This window comes from Heterocephalus glaber, unplaced genomic scaffold (assembly GCF_053883595.1).
Source record: "Heterocephalus glaber isolate CG9 unplaced genomic scaffold, H.glaber_assembly_v1.0 deba00001553, whole genome shotgun sequence".
Taxonomy (NCBI): Eukaryota; Metazoa; Chordata; class Mammalia; order Rodentia; family Bathyergidae; genus Heterocephalus; species Heterocephalus glaber.
The window spans coordinates 16,661,355-16,674,788 of NW_028258344.1; the positions used below are offsets into that span (position 1 = coordinate 16,661,355).

At 34.7% G+C, this 13,434-nt stretch overlaps 1 pseudogene; it reads right to left on the reverse strand.

Moving 5' to 3' along the window:
• Positions 1-9,862: 9,862 nt before the first annotated feature.
• Positions 9,863-10,962, reverse strand: LOC101696691 (eukaryotic translation initiation factor 2 subunit 2 pseudogene; annotated as a pseudogene).
• Positions 10,963-13,434: the final 2,472 nt, after the last annotated feature.

Genomic DNA, 13,434 nt, shown 5'->3' on the forward strand with positions numbered 1-13,434 from the left:
ATTTTAATAGCAGTCATTTCACATGCCATTTAAAAATCTCCAAAAGATAAAGAACAGCTTATAGAAAATTAGCAAAACTAGAATGGGTGAAATAGAAAATTATAGTTTTATTAGGTAAATAACCTCTCAAACACTAAAATTCAAAACTGCGGAATAATAATATCTCGAAGAACTAAAAGTGATACACTTAATGTATATTTTTATAAAATCATTATTACCTTTAAAATTAAAATATTTCTTTTTCACTTCATATCCTATGAAAACCTTAAAAGCTTCAATGGAGAATAACAGACATTTATATTAAAATTATAATGTAGTGGATTATTACAAAAAGAAAGAAGTGAGCTATCTTTTAAGTTAATTGTTGGTTTTGTTTTTTCTGCTTCAGTCATAAAAAATAAAGTATTTCCATGTTAGAAACTAAGTCAATCTATAAGTCACCATAGAAAACACTACAAAATTTGACTTATTTTCCCAGTAGGAAATCAGCAAACTTACAGACCAGTTACCTAACTTTCCACAGAAGATCCCATAAATGATGTGCAAAACCAGATTTTCCAGGCTGAGCAAATAAAAGTTGTGTGATGACGTGGAATTTGAAATAAGAAGACAAAAATTGAATTCTCAACTTGCCACCAAATAGTTTTATAACCTCAAATTAGACATTTAATTTCTCTGAACTTCTGATCCCTTATGCACAGAATTGAAATAATAAAACTAGCTTCAGCAGTGCTTTGTTAGAAACAAATTAGGCCATAGATGAGAACATTCTTGTACTATACAGCTTAATTGTCCACTTTTACAAGCAGTCTTACACAACACATTTATTATGCTTATGACCATTTTTTAGTAATTTGAGACAGCATTAGGAGCATTGTACTAGAGCCATTTATGAAACTTTCAGGTGGAGAAACATTAAATGTTGAATGTTTCAAAGTCAAATGCGCTTTATTGTGGTTCCTGGGAATAAGATAAGCTTTTAGAAAATGACAGTAGAGTAATTTTTTAATTGAGTTGCTGTAATAGAAGGGAGAATAATGCTTTGTGTTTCTTCAATACTGTTTTGCAGAGTCACTAAGATGTGTACAGTAATTAGTGGACACTGTGCACACTTACTGATCACAATGAGGTTTCATATTTATATTTTACTTAAGTGCTTCACATTTGTTATCCTATTCAATCCTCAAAACTTATAAAGAAACTCCTTTATTTTCCCTATTTCACAGGTGAGAAACTAAGGCATAGTATGGTGGTGTAACTTGCCCAAAGTTCTTACATGACTTTTAGGGGGTATTAGAGGTAAAGATTTCATGGCCTCTTTGGTTGCCAATTCTAACATTTAAAAATCTCTACACATCAATAGGTTACCTCACCTTCATGCTTCATTGCACTACTCCTGTTATTAATTATTTTCATTTGTAAACTTTTATTCTCAGCACTATGATTCATCCTGACTCTTCCCAGTAAATACTTCTGGACATAGTGCTTCCCCAAGAAGAATTCCTTCCAGATATAAATTTCCTGTGTTGTGGCTAAAGAAAATGAAACAAATTGCAATTACTCACTTGCTCATCAAAGTTCAAGATGTATCCAAACTAGGATTAATACTGAATGAATTGTTTATTGCCTTCATTGGGAAATCTGGAGCACAAGGCTATGGGAAGTCACCAGCTAATCCATAGTGAAAGCTAGATTGAGAGACTGGTTAAATATAACTACTTTCTATTCCCTTCAATCTCATTTCACTATTATTGCAAATATCAAGGGCAATATCACTGTTTCCATTTATAACCAATACTTTAAAAAAAATCTCAGTGTACGAACTGAAATAAAATAGAATGAATACATGGCCTAACATTAATCTTCTATGTAAAATGATATATTCATTCAATTAACATTTGCTGAAGATCCTGTCTGGGCTAGACCCTGGCAATACAAAAAAGAAGAGCACAGTTAGCATGGTTTGAGGTCTGAAGACTTTCTTCTAGATGGAAAAACACTGTGGTGTGCTTACAGATGTTAAGTGTATCAGAGAAGACATTCCAAGGAGAAGAAACACTATGCATGAAGGCCTGGGGATCTGACAGAGTCTGATAGCTTTTATTTTATTTGGGGGGGAGATATACCTCTTTTATTTATTTATTATTGGTGCATTTACATAAGGTTTCCTTTCCTAGTGTGGAATTGGTACCTGTACATAACACACCTCAATTCTTTTTACACCCCTCCCACTTCCCTCCATCTCCTGATCCCCTTCTCATTTGAGAAAGATCTACCTCTCTACTTCCTATTACCTATCTTTTTATTTTGTTCTTTATTTATAATTTGAGTTTTTCATACAAGAGAAATAATGTGGTATTTAAGCTTGTGTGTCTGATTTATTTCAATTAACATTATGTTCTCAAGGTGCATTCGTTTTCCCATAAATGACTCAAGTTTATCTTTCTTTATGGTAGAGTAGTACTCCATTATACATAAATACATTTTCTATATCCATTTTGTTGGTGGACATATATGCTGCTTCCAAGATATAGCTACTCTGAATTGTGCTGATATAAACATGGGTGTGTGTTTGTGTAGATAATAAGAAATGAGATTGCTTATAGGGTTTATCTCTCATCATGTAGGTAATGTGAGACACTGTAACATTTTGTTCTTGCAAAAATAATTCTAGTGCTAGTCTGAGGAATGGGATGGGAGGCACAAAAACTAAAGGCATGGAGATCAGTTAGGAGGTCATAACAGGCATGTGATGATGAGGGCTTGATTGGGGGCAAGAATAGTGTGAATGGTGGAAACTGGTTGGTAGCAAAAGATTTATAGGACACAAAAACAACAAAACCTGTAAGTGATTTTTATACGAGTAGGTGAAAGATGATGTCCCTTCTCTGAGATTACTCTGTTTCTGGGTAATGGTTAATGTTGTTCAACTGGGAGTCTGAAGCGATCTGAGCATAAGGTAGAGTTGAGGCTACTGGAGTAATGATATAAACCAAGATGAGTCAATAGATCAAGTATTGCATGCCAGATAAATATCATAAATAAGTGAGGGTTAGTAGAAAAACTACTGTGTAGGCAAGCAGAAAGCGTGAGAAGCTGGTGATCCCATGTCCTAGAGGGTACCACATACCATTACAGTTTATAATAATGTATTTTATACTTGAAATTTGCTGAGAGTAGATCTTACACATTCTGAGCACACACACGCACACAAAGACAACTGTGGGATAATTAATATGTTAAATAATTTGTTTGTGGTGAATTTTTTATAAATATAGGAAGCATCATCAGATTGTACTCCATAAATGTACACAATTTGTAATTGTTAATTATTCTTCAATAAAGTTATGTTGGTGGAAGTGAGGGGAAAGAGCCAATAATGATGCCCTGGGAAACATGACATGTATTTGGTGGATTGAGTTTTAAGTGGTGTAATTTTGAGTTAGCAGTAAGCGTGAGGATAAATAGGAGTAGATCAGGCTAAGAAGGCTCCTCCTCCCCAAAACAAAATCCCAAATCTCCCCTAAATAGGAGTTGTCATCATTTATCTCTTTTTAATCTTCTTCCTGTTGCTTCTGAATACTATCTTCATTCTATTTTTTTATACTGAACCCACTGTTTCCAAATTCGTGTGATTTCTTTTGGGTGAACTTCCTTTAATGTGGATTCTGGTCACATTTATGGAATAATTGGATCAAATTCATCCACCTGTTCTAACAATAAACAATTACTCTTCTTATAGATTACCTCAGTTTCACAAGATGTAAGCCATCCTGGCCAACAAAAGGTACAAAGGTAAAAGAGGATTCACAGCATATCTCAACTTGGGAGCACAGTGTTTAAACAGATGGTCTTCTTTCTGCAGATGTTCCTCTTCCATTATGACAACAGATCAAGTCCTCATTGGTGTTGCCAAATGTTGCCTGATTTTCTATAAATTTGCCTCGTTGCTATTTTGCAGTGTTGTCTAGTCACAAGGGTTTTTAACCACATGAAAAATTTAAAACTATCTTAGTAAATGAAACAAATATTTGGGAAATAGATAAACTCAGATGCTTGTTCAAAAACAGTTACTATGATATAATCTTCACTGTCATTTGTTGAATTTTCCTTCTTTTGGAGGACTTTGTTAGTTGTTTGACACATTTTACTGTGCTGATTTCACAAAAATAACATTGATCTGGTGTATAAAGTTGGAGCATTTCAAAGGTGTGTATTTTTAAATTATGTTTTACATTCTGGAAATGAATTTGTATTCATCTATTGATGCTTCTTTCCAGTGATTATTTGCAGTGTTATTGTAGGATTGAAAATATTTTCTCAATATCATCATTTCACCTTATTTATTTGACAAGAGCAAGTTCATATTCTAATATATGACCTGACTTAGGAACTTTCCCTTAAAATATAAATGTTTAAGTGATGGACGTGCTAATTACTGTGATTTCAATATTACATAATGTATACATGACTAGAAACATCATATCATACCACTGATTGTGTATCAAGCAGAAATAAAATTTTAAATATGCATAGCTGTCTGTGCACTAAAAAATTCAGAAATAATTTTTTTAACTGCATGTTTTTTTCTTCCTTTCCATGTTGATTTCTGTTGGTCTGTTATATATCTGGCATATAATACACATGGGAATGCAATGTTGGAAAACTCATGTGAATAACTGCACAGCATTTAAATAGTGCATGGCGGACAGCCAGGATGTAACCCATGGCAAGTGTTGTTCCTTGTATACTCAGCGTCATTAGCCCTCTTACAAGACTGAATTTTGTTGTTGAGCCCCGGAAGATAAGTCATAAAAGGTCTAGACTCTGAACTAATCATTGTCATTTCATCCCACTTTGCCAGTGATTGGTCTGGGTGTGAACATCTGGAACTTGGAACTTAAAATGGTGGGCTGGAGATCCAGAGTCCTCTGGAAATTGTTTTTTCTCACATGATAAAAGGCTCTTTTCTTCTCATCTACTTTTCAAGCTTCGGATTCTCTCATATGAGGGTTTAATGGTTAGATCTGCAGCAAATGTTTTGTAACACAAAGGAAATAGGAGAGAGAATGAAATAGAAAGACAATGTCATGCTAAAAAGGGTGGTTCTGCAGGTGATCAGATTCTGGGTCTGTGACATCATTGATCTACTGCAGCAAACCTTAAACTATATTTCTTTGTACTTGTGTTAAGAAAATTATTAATAGAACACAATAAAGACTTTATTTTCCTTACAATAAAAAGCATTTTTTCTGGTATATAACCACTCAATTTCTCACTAAAATGCCAATGATGGTACAGAAAAAGTATTAGTAATTCAAAATAACAGCAGAACCTTCGCCATTACCCTTTCCCTTTTATTATTCAATTCGCAAGATGTCTCTTGAATGTCAGAAGAAGAGAAAGCCTGTTAAAATTAAGCAGGACTTGTTTCTCCCAAACTTGGACTTATTCCTCATATTTTAAAGAAGAAAAATACCTAATTGGCATGTCTTTATGTCCTGCTTCTCTGTTTCAGAGGCCAATGACAATGATGGAAGGATCAATTTTGAAATCTTTACAATGTATTCCTCTTTTTGTCACCATAAAAACTTACTATCTGAAAAATTATTCAGGAAAGCACCACTGTATTGGAAAGGCTTAAATCAGCTTCCTCAATGATGACTCAGGCTTCTAAGATCAAGACATGGTAAGTAAATATCAGTCAGGCTAATATACAATCCTTTTGGCATCCTATCTTGGTTTAAACATCCTGTAATGACTAAACATCATAATTCCTTTGTATAAATATTAAAACCACAAACCAACCATGGTAGTGCATGCCTATAATCCCAGCACTCTGGGAGACTGAGGGAGGAAGATTGCAAGTTCAAGCCTAGCCTAGGCAGTTTACCAAGACCTTGTCTCAAAAAAAAAAAAAAAAGAAAGAAAAGAAAAAAAGGGGGGTATCTGGGGATGTAGCTCAATATGAAGGTCCTAGATTCCTAAATTTAATCCCCAGTACTACAAAAAGAAAAAAAAATCCAAACCACAGCAATAAATGTGACCAATGAATTATTATGTGTCACTTGAATTCACAAAGTTATAATTTACACAGAAAGGTAAATTTCCATTTTAAGCTACTTGCATTATCTTATGAGCACAAGTTCAAATATTTATTTTTTAAAAGCAAAGTCATCAGATAAGTGCAGTGACACATTCCTGGAATCCAAGCTACTCAAGAGAAAAGGGCTAGGGATGTAGCTTAGTGGTAGAGCAGCTCTGGGATCAATCCCAGGCCCTACAAAGCAACAACAACAATGATAATAATATATCAAGTATGTTTATTCATATGCATCCTTCCAAAAATAGAATATATAGTAAAAACATTTGTGGAATATTTTTTACTGTAGAAAACATATAGAAACTATAGAAAAATCAGGACCTCATGGCACAACAGTAGTGCACCTGACTCCAGAAACTATAGAAAACTTTTATAGAGGCCCAGAAAAACAGAAGTGGTTTTTAAATATACAATTTAAATACTATGTACTATTCTAGGTGCTAGTACATATGTGTAATATGCAGGGAATTTTGTCATTTGCTCATTAAACAAACCATTATTAACTAACAAAACTCATTTTTATATAGAGAGTTAAGGTCAAATTAATAGATTTTTTAAAACCAATATGAAAATTATAACCTCTTCAAGTGAACTTCTGATCCACAGAAAATGTACCTACATTTTCTTTCTCTCTGAACACACCTCCATTCACGAAACACAATCCTCCCAATACTCTGGAGAGCCACATTCCCACTTTAGGTTATGATTGACAGATTTTACACTGAGTCCTAAAATTTTTAAGGAGGTGTCTATAGTCATTCACATTTCTACATTTTATTTCTTCCTTTTTGCAAAACTTGGACTGTGAACTTGTGGATTTTCTTTGGGAGCATGACCTTTCTGAAGTGCAATTATTATATAGAAAATGATCATGGGTATGAAAAAACTTTTAATCATAAAAGTTCAAAAGTTATGGTATCACTCAGCTTTTCTGATTATTCTTTTTAGCCAAGGCAAAAGTCTAAACTGGACAATTTAAATTACTTTATCATGTATATCCTCTGAGTTAGGAGCTGTGTGTATTAGTCTGCTTTCCTGCTACAGGAACAAAATACCCAATATTTACAATTTAAAAGAGGAAAGGTTTTATTTGGCCTACGGTTTTGGAGGACTCAGTCCATGGTTAGCTGCTCCGAGGCAGAAATGGCATGGTAAAAGAGCATGGAAAGATGCTCTCCTTATGACAGCCAGGAAACAGAGAGACAAGAAAGGAGCCAGGGAGGGTGACATATCCCCAAATGACATTTTTTTTTTCTTGATACCAGGGATCGAACTCAAGTCCTTATGCTTGCAAGGCAGGCGGCAGAACCACAACCACTGAGCTAAATCCCTGGCCCAACCTATCTCTCTCTTTGTTTTTTGATGACACATTTGTTCTAATCAGGGCCCCCTTGCTAAAAGCACACTTAGCTATAAACTTATTAATGAATCAATCCACTGATTAACACAGTGCCCCAGTGATCCAATCACTTTCTAAAAGCTTTACCTTTGAGCACGTGAGACTTTTGGAAGACATCCTAGATCTAAATAATAGCAAAGGAGATTCACATTAGAAGAGATTAGAAATCTTATATAATTATTAATGCATACTAGTTATACAAATCAATGGGTTTCACTATGATACTTCCATACATGCATTGTCGTGCTTTGATCATGATAATGTTTACCTTTCCTTCCGTCCTCTCTTACCTTCCCCTCTGTCCTCACAGTTCTATAGTTACAGGTCATAAGTCTTTGATTTACTTTGGGTTGACTTTGTGAGACATATGGGTCTAGTTTATTTCTGTGTCCTCTATTTTATTACATTGAGACACCTGTCTCGTATTTTGTTGTCATTGTTTATTTGGTTTTCTTTTCTTTCTTTTTTTTTTTGGTGTTTGCCAGTAGCATTCTATTTTTGTTAGTATGACTCTGTAATACATTTTGAAATAAGATATTGTGTTGCCTCTAACTTTGCTCCTTTTTCAGAATTGCTTTGACTATTCAAGGTCTTTTGTGCTACCATGTGAATTTTATGAATTTTTTCTAGTTCTGTGGAAAATACATTAGTATTATGAGGAAGACTGCATTGAACCTGTAGTTTACTTTGCGTAGTATGGTCATATAACTATATTAGTTCTGCCAATGAGATCTTTCCATTTTCTAGTGTCTTCTTCAATGTATTTCTTCAGTGTTTTATAATTTACATTTAGAGATATTTTTATCTTTTTGGTTAGGTTTATTCTTTCTTTCTTTCTTCCTTTCTAACTTTTTTCTCTTGAGGCTATTATGAATGGAATTGTGATCTCAAATTCTTTCCCAACAAGTTCATTATTTGTTACAGGGAAGTTACTAATTTTTGTAAGTTGATTTTGTATCCTGCTACTTCACTAAATTTGTTACTTAAGTCTTTCTGTAGAGTCTAGGTTTGTTTTTTGTTTGTTTGTTTGTTTTGCTAGTTACACAAGAGTCACTGATCCTTGCTTTATTCACAGTATTATCCAAAATTGGGAATCCCGTGGTGTAGATTAAAATAAGGAAAGTGGTCATAAACAGCATCCGGGCTCATCATGGCAGTGGTGGCAACTCAACCAGTATGGAGTCTTCTAAGGAAGACCTATTCAATTGAGGGAAGGCTCCCTCTACCACTTGACAGCCCAAGTACTTGACAAAACTGGCCTATATTAAAGGTCACAGTGATTAAAAACAATGTGGTGAAGACATTCAGGGCTGAGTGACTGTTGCTAAGCCACTTAGTGTGAACAATGCGGCACCAAGAAAGGGAGAAGCACTGTGTATGCCTTATCCTAAGCAGGTGCAAGCAAGGCAGATCACCGCACAGACCTACGAGACAGCCTTCTCCCCTGGGTTCCAATAAAGAATACCTTTCCAGCCAAGTCATCAAGAGACAGACATGGAGGCACCAAAACACCACACAAGCAACAGCATCTCTTGGTTTCTCAATAACATTCAAAGTTATTTTAGTACAGAAAATAGAAAAGCATTTGTGGTAGGGGCTTTTCAACCCAAAAACACAAGGTTGGAGAAAAAAAAAGCTTCTTCTAGTGTCACCATTTAGACTTTCAGAGTTGTGTGTCCTGCACACACTATACCATTTCATCACCAAAAGTCACCCAACTAGTGTGTCAGTTACAAGACACAGAGGCCAAATAAGGAGGAAAACTCTGAGAAGGGTACCTAGCACCTTGTATTTCTCTCATGTGGACTGGTGGGCTGGTGGAGAGGTAGTAGCAACAATCCTCACATAAGAAAAAGAAATCAAATCTACGTAGTTATTCCACAGATAGTGAAAACAGGCAGTCGCCCAGATCTTATGTTCCAACCACCCTTTCATGGGAAGCCAGGTCTATGCTAGCCTTGTTATTTCAAAAGAAGCTGAGAAGGAAAAGTGGCTGCCCAATTGAAGTGCTTGCCAATAATCCAGTTTTTTCAGGAGAAAGGTACAGTGACCCCTCCAGAGCACAGGCACAAACTTGCTTGTGGCTGAATTCACTAAGCACATTTTTAATAAAGAAAACTGAAGGACAAACCAAATTGAAAGAATCACTGTTATAATAATTTTAATTTATCTTGCGTTTTACAGAAATCTATGAATGATTTTAGAAAAGCACCTCCTTACCCCATCTTGTTTCTCTGACAGTTGTTAAAGTAGGCAATAAGTATGTCAACAGCTTGAGCATCGGCAAGGATTTCAGATCAACCAACCACTCGTCAAAGAACTTGGCAGCTTTTCTATATCATGTTTTTAATACAATGATATATCCACTCTGATGGTAAACCTGTCCAGCCAATTCCTCAGAACATGCTTTGCAAAATCAGTGGTGATTAGCAAATTAGTTAGCTTTGGCACAGAGCTGTGCTCGTTTGCCTGTGACAGCCTGGAAGCCAGTTTTGATACTGGCAACACAGCATCGAGAATGACAAGTTTCACACTGTAAGAAATAGAGCCTGGTGTCCTTCTGCAGAATTGTGTCCTGTGATCGGCATGTGTGACAAGTGACATATTCCTTGATATATCTTCTTAAGACATTTTCTATCTGTTTCTGTTGGAATCTTCCTTTGATTACAAGTTGGTTTTACCATCTGTAGAACCACTTGTACCCAATTCTGCCAATAAAAATGCAAGAAGATGTTTGGGCTGACAATGTAATAGTTTACAGATATCTATAAGTTGACAAAAGAAGTTTTCTGGGTTCCTGCTTGGATGACCTGTGGAGATTTCATGACAAATTTTCTTTTTTCTCCAGCAACCATATCTGGATTCTTTTCCCTCATGATGTTGAACACTCGATTCAGTAGCTCTTCATATGTGTAGTCTCTCTCCGAGCCTGTCCAAGCAGGGCCTGTCTGGTTACTGAATGAGATAACATCACCTTTTTTTCTGTCTTCATCTTCTAAAGCTTCTTCTTTTTCTAGTATTTCATCCTCATCGGGGAACTTAACATTCTTCTTTTTCTTCTTTTTATTGCCAAGCATAATATCAAGGTCATCCTCTGGTTCAGCTGGCCCTTGGATATCTCTTTCAATCTTAAGATCCTTTATACCCTCTTCAGCTTCATCAATATCAAATATCTTTTCTGTTTTTTTTTCTTCTGATTAAAGAAATTCAAGTCATCTAGATCATCAGAAGCATCTTTCTTCTTACTGTCCTCTTCATCAGCTTCCACATCTTTGTCACCAGTTGGTTCTGGCTCCACTTCTTTTGTTTCTGAGGGCTGGGTTTCTTCTGTCTGGGTATCTCCTTCCTCATCTAACATGAAGGACTTCTTCTTCTTTTTCTTTTTGCTCATAGTAGGATCAAAAATCATCTTGTCCCCAGACATGGCTGCAGCTCGAGTGGGCTCAGCAAGGATGGGAAGTGAGACAGATCAGTCCCAGGCCTCGGCGTCAGCGCTGCTCTTACCGAAACACTTCCAAGAACTGCACTAGGCTCTTGCATCAGCGAAAGGGGAAGAGTCTACTTTTTTTAAAGTATAAAGTTAAATCACGTATAAATAGTAAAAATTTGATTTCCTTCTCTCTGATTTGTATTCCTATTATGTCTTTCTTTTTTTACTCTGGCTAAAATCTCAAGTTCTATATTGAGTAAGTGATGAGAGTCCACATTCTTGTCTTGTTTCTGATTGCAGAGGAAGTACTTGCAATTTTCCCCCTATTAGGTATAATGTTAGCTATGGGTTTTCATATATAACCTTTATTTTATTAGGTTATAATCCTACTACACCTAGTTTCTTCAGGGATTTTTTTATCATGAAGGCATAATTAAATTTTTCAAAGGCTTTTTCTGTATCTACTGAGACAATCATGATTTTTCTCCTTTATTCTATTTGTGTGCTATTCATGTTTTTTTCTTTCATATGTTGAATCATCCTTATGACCCCAGTATGAAACTGATTTGATCATGTTGTATGATATTTTATAAGAATTTTATTGAAGTTTTTCTATCCATGATTTATCAATTGTTTCCTTTACCAATATGCAGTGACTTTCTTTATCACTTATGATTTTGGCTTAAAGTTGGTTTTGTTAAGTAGGAGTATAAATACTGCTGCTTCCTTTCAGATTTCATTTTCTTGGAATATCACATTCCATCATTTCTCTTTCAGTCTGTGTATGTCTTTGTTGGTGAGGTGAGTTTCTTGCAGCCAACATATTATTGGATTTTTGTTTTTGCTGCTGCTGCTGTCGTTTTTTTACTACAATGAGTCAGCCTGATCATTTGTATTCAGGTTATTTTTGAAAGTTTTGTGTTTGTTCTTGTCATTTCGTTGTTTTTCTTATAATTTATTTGAATAATCTTTGTTCATTACTTCCTCTTATTTATCTTAGATGTTTAAAGTTTACTGTATGAGTGTTTGATTTTTTTCCTGTCATTTTTCTTAACTACTCTTCTTTTATTCTTTCCTGGTTGCTCATGATCATATTTATCTTTTTCCTTCTTTTTGGTCTAGGCATGTCTTAATCATCTTCTGAAATGCTTGTTTAGTGGCCATTGAATTGACTTAGTGTTTTCTTTTTTTTTTTGGAAGGTTGTTGTTCTCCTTTAATTCTGAGGGATAACTTTGCTGGCATTGAAATCTAGTTTAGCAGTTATGTTCTTTCAGGACATGAAATACATTATTCCACAGACACTTGGATTTTAGTGTTTCTGATGAGAAATCTGCTGTTATTCTGGTGAATTAGAGCGCTGTATATTTGTAGTCAATATCTTAAAAGTTATTGCTAACTGATGTAATCCAGCAGGATACTGGGTGATCAAAACCTAATCTCCCCCACAATTTCAGTACCATTCCAAGCCTATTTTGGAAAACAGTATGAAAAGGATGGCAAAAGTGGATGTAAGTAGAATTTCTTTCTATAGCATTACAAATATATGTTTACACTCTATCTGGAAACTTGAGTGCTGACTATATTTTTGTTAAATATAGAATTATATTATAGAATTATTGCAATTTTAAAACAATTTTTGTGGGTAATTTTAAAATTGATTTTTATGTATCATGTGATGGGGGAATCAAAGTACACTTATCATTTGTATAAATAAATAACTCAGCACCATCATTAAAAAGCAGTTTGTGTCTAGTGTACTGCTAGGTCAGCTTTGCCATAAATCAGTTATCTAAATATCTATGTTTATATCTGAATCCTCTATTTAATCTGTTCTAGGTCCTTGTTCAGTTTACCTATTTTTTAGTATTATAACACTGTATTATTCCTGTTGATAGAATTTTAATGTCCTTTTCTTACAAACCAACAACATGTGTTATTCTTGAGTTGTCTCCTTGTCTAGTGATTGTTGATTGTACATGAGATATTTGGTTTTTTAAATTAAAGGCTCTAGTCAATATAAGTTCCTGTCTTCCCCCTACTCTCCAGGAAGGAGAAGTAGTAAGTATGCAATGATAGGCAAGCAGCATCCACAGCCCCTGAGGAAATGAAGCAACAGCAGAAAAGGTAATTTGGAAAAGAAGCCAAAAGCTTAAAATGAAAAAAAAAATTAACTTATGGAAACTCAAAGTTAACACAAGGCTGTTATTTCCTCATATTTCACAAACTGTTCCTCCAAATGAAAGTTAGAACAACTTCTGTTGGCCAAATTTTTATATTGTCTGCAAAAATCAGAGCCAAGTTGTTGAAGACAAATTTCTTATAACCTCTGTAAAAAGATCTCTACTAACCTAAATCTGTAAAAAAAAAAAGTAGTCATTTTCTTTAATAATTTTTCTTTAATAAAAATGCTTGATTTTAGGTAAATGTTAACATTTTCTAAGAAAAAGTAAAGAAAACATTATTTGTAACCCTTTTAGAAAACAATGAAATAGTTTATGGCC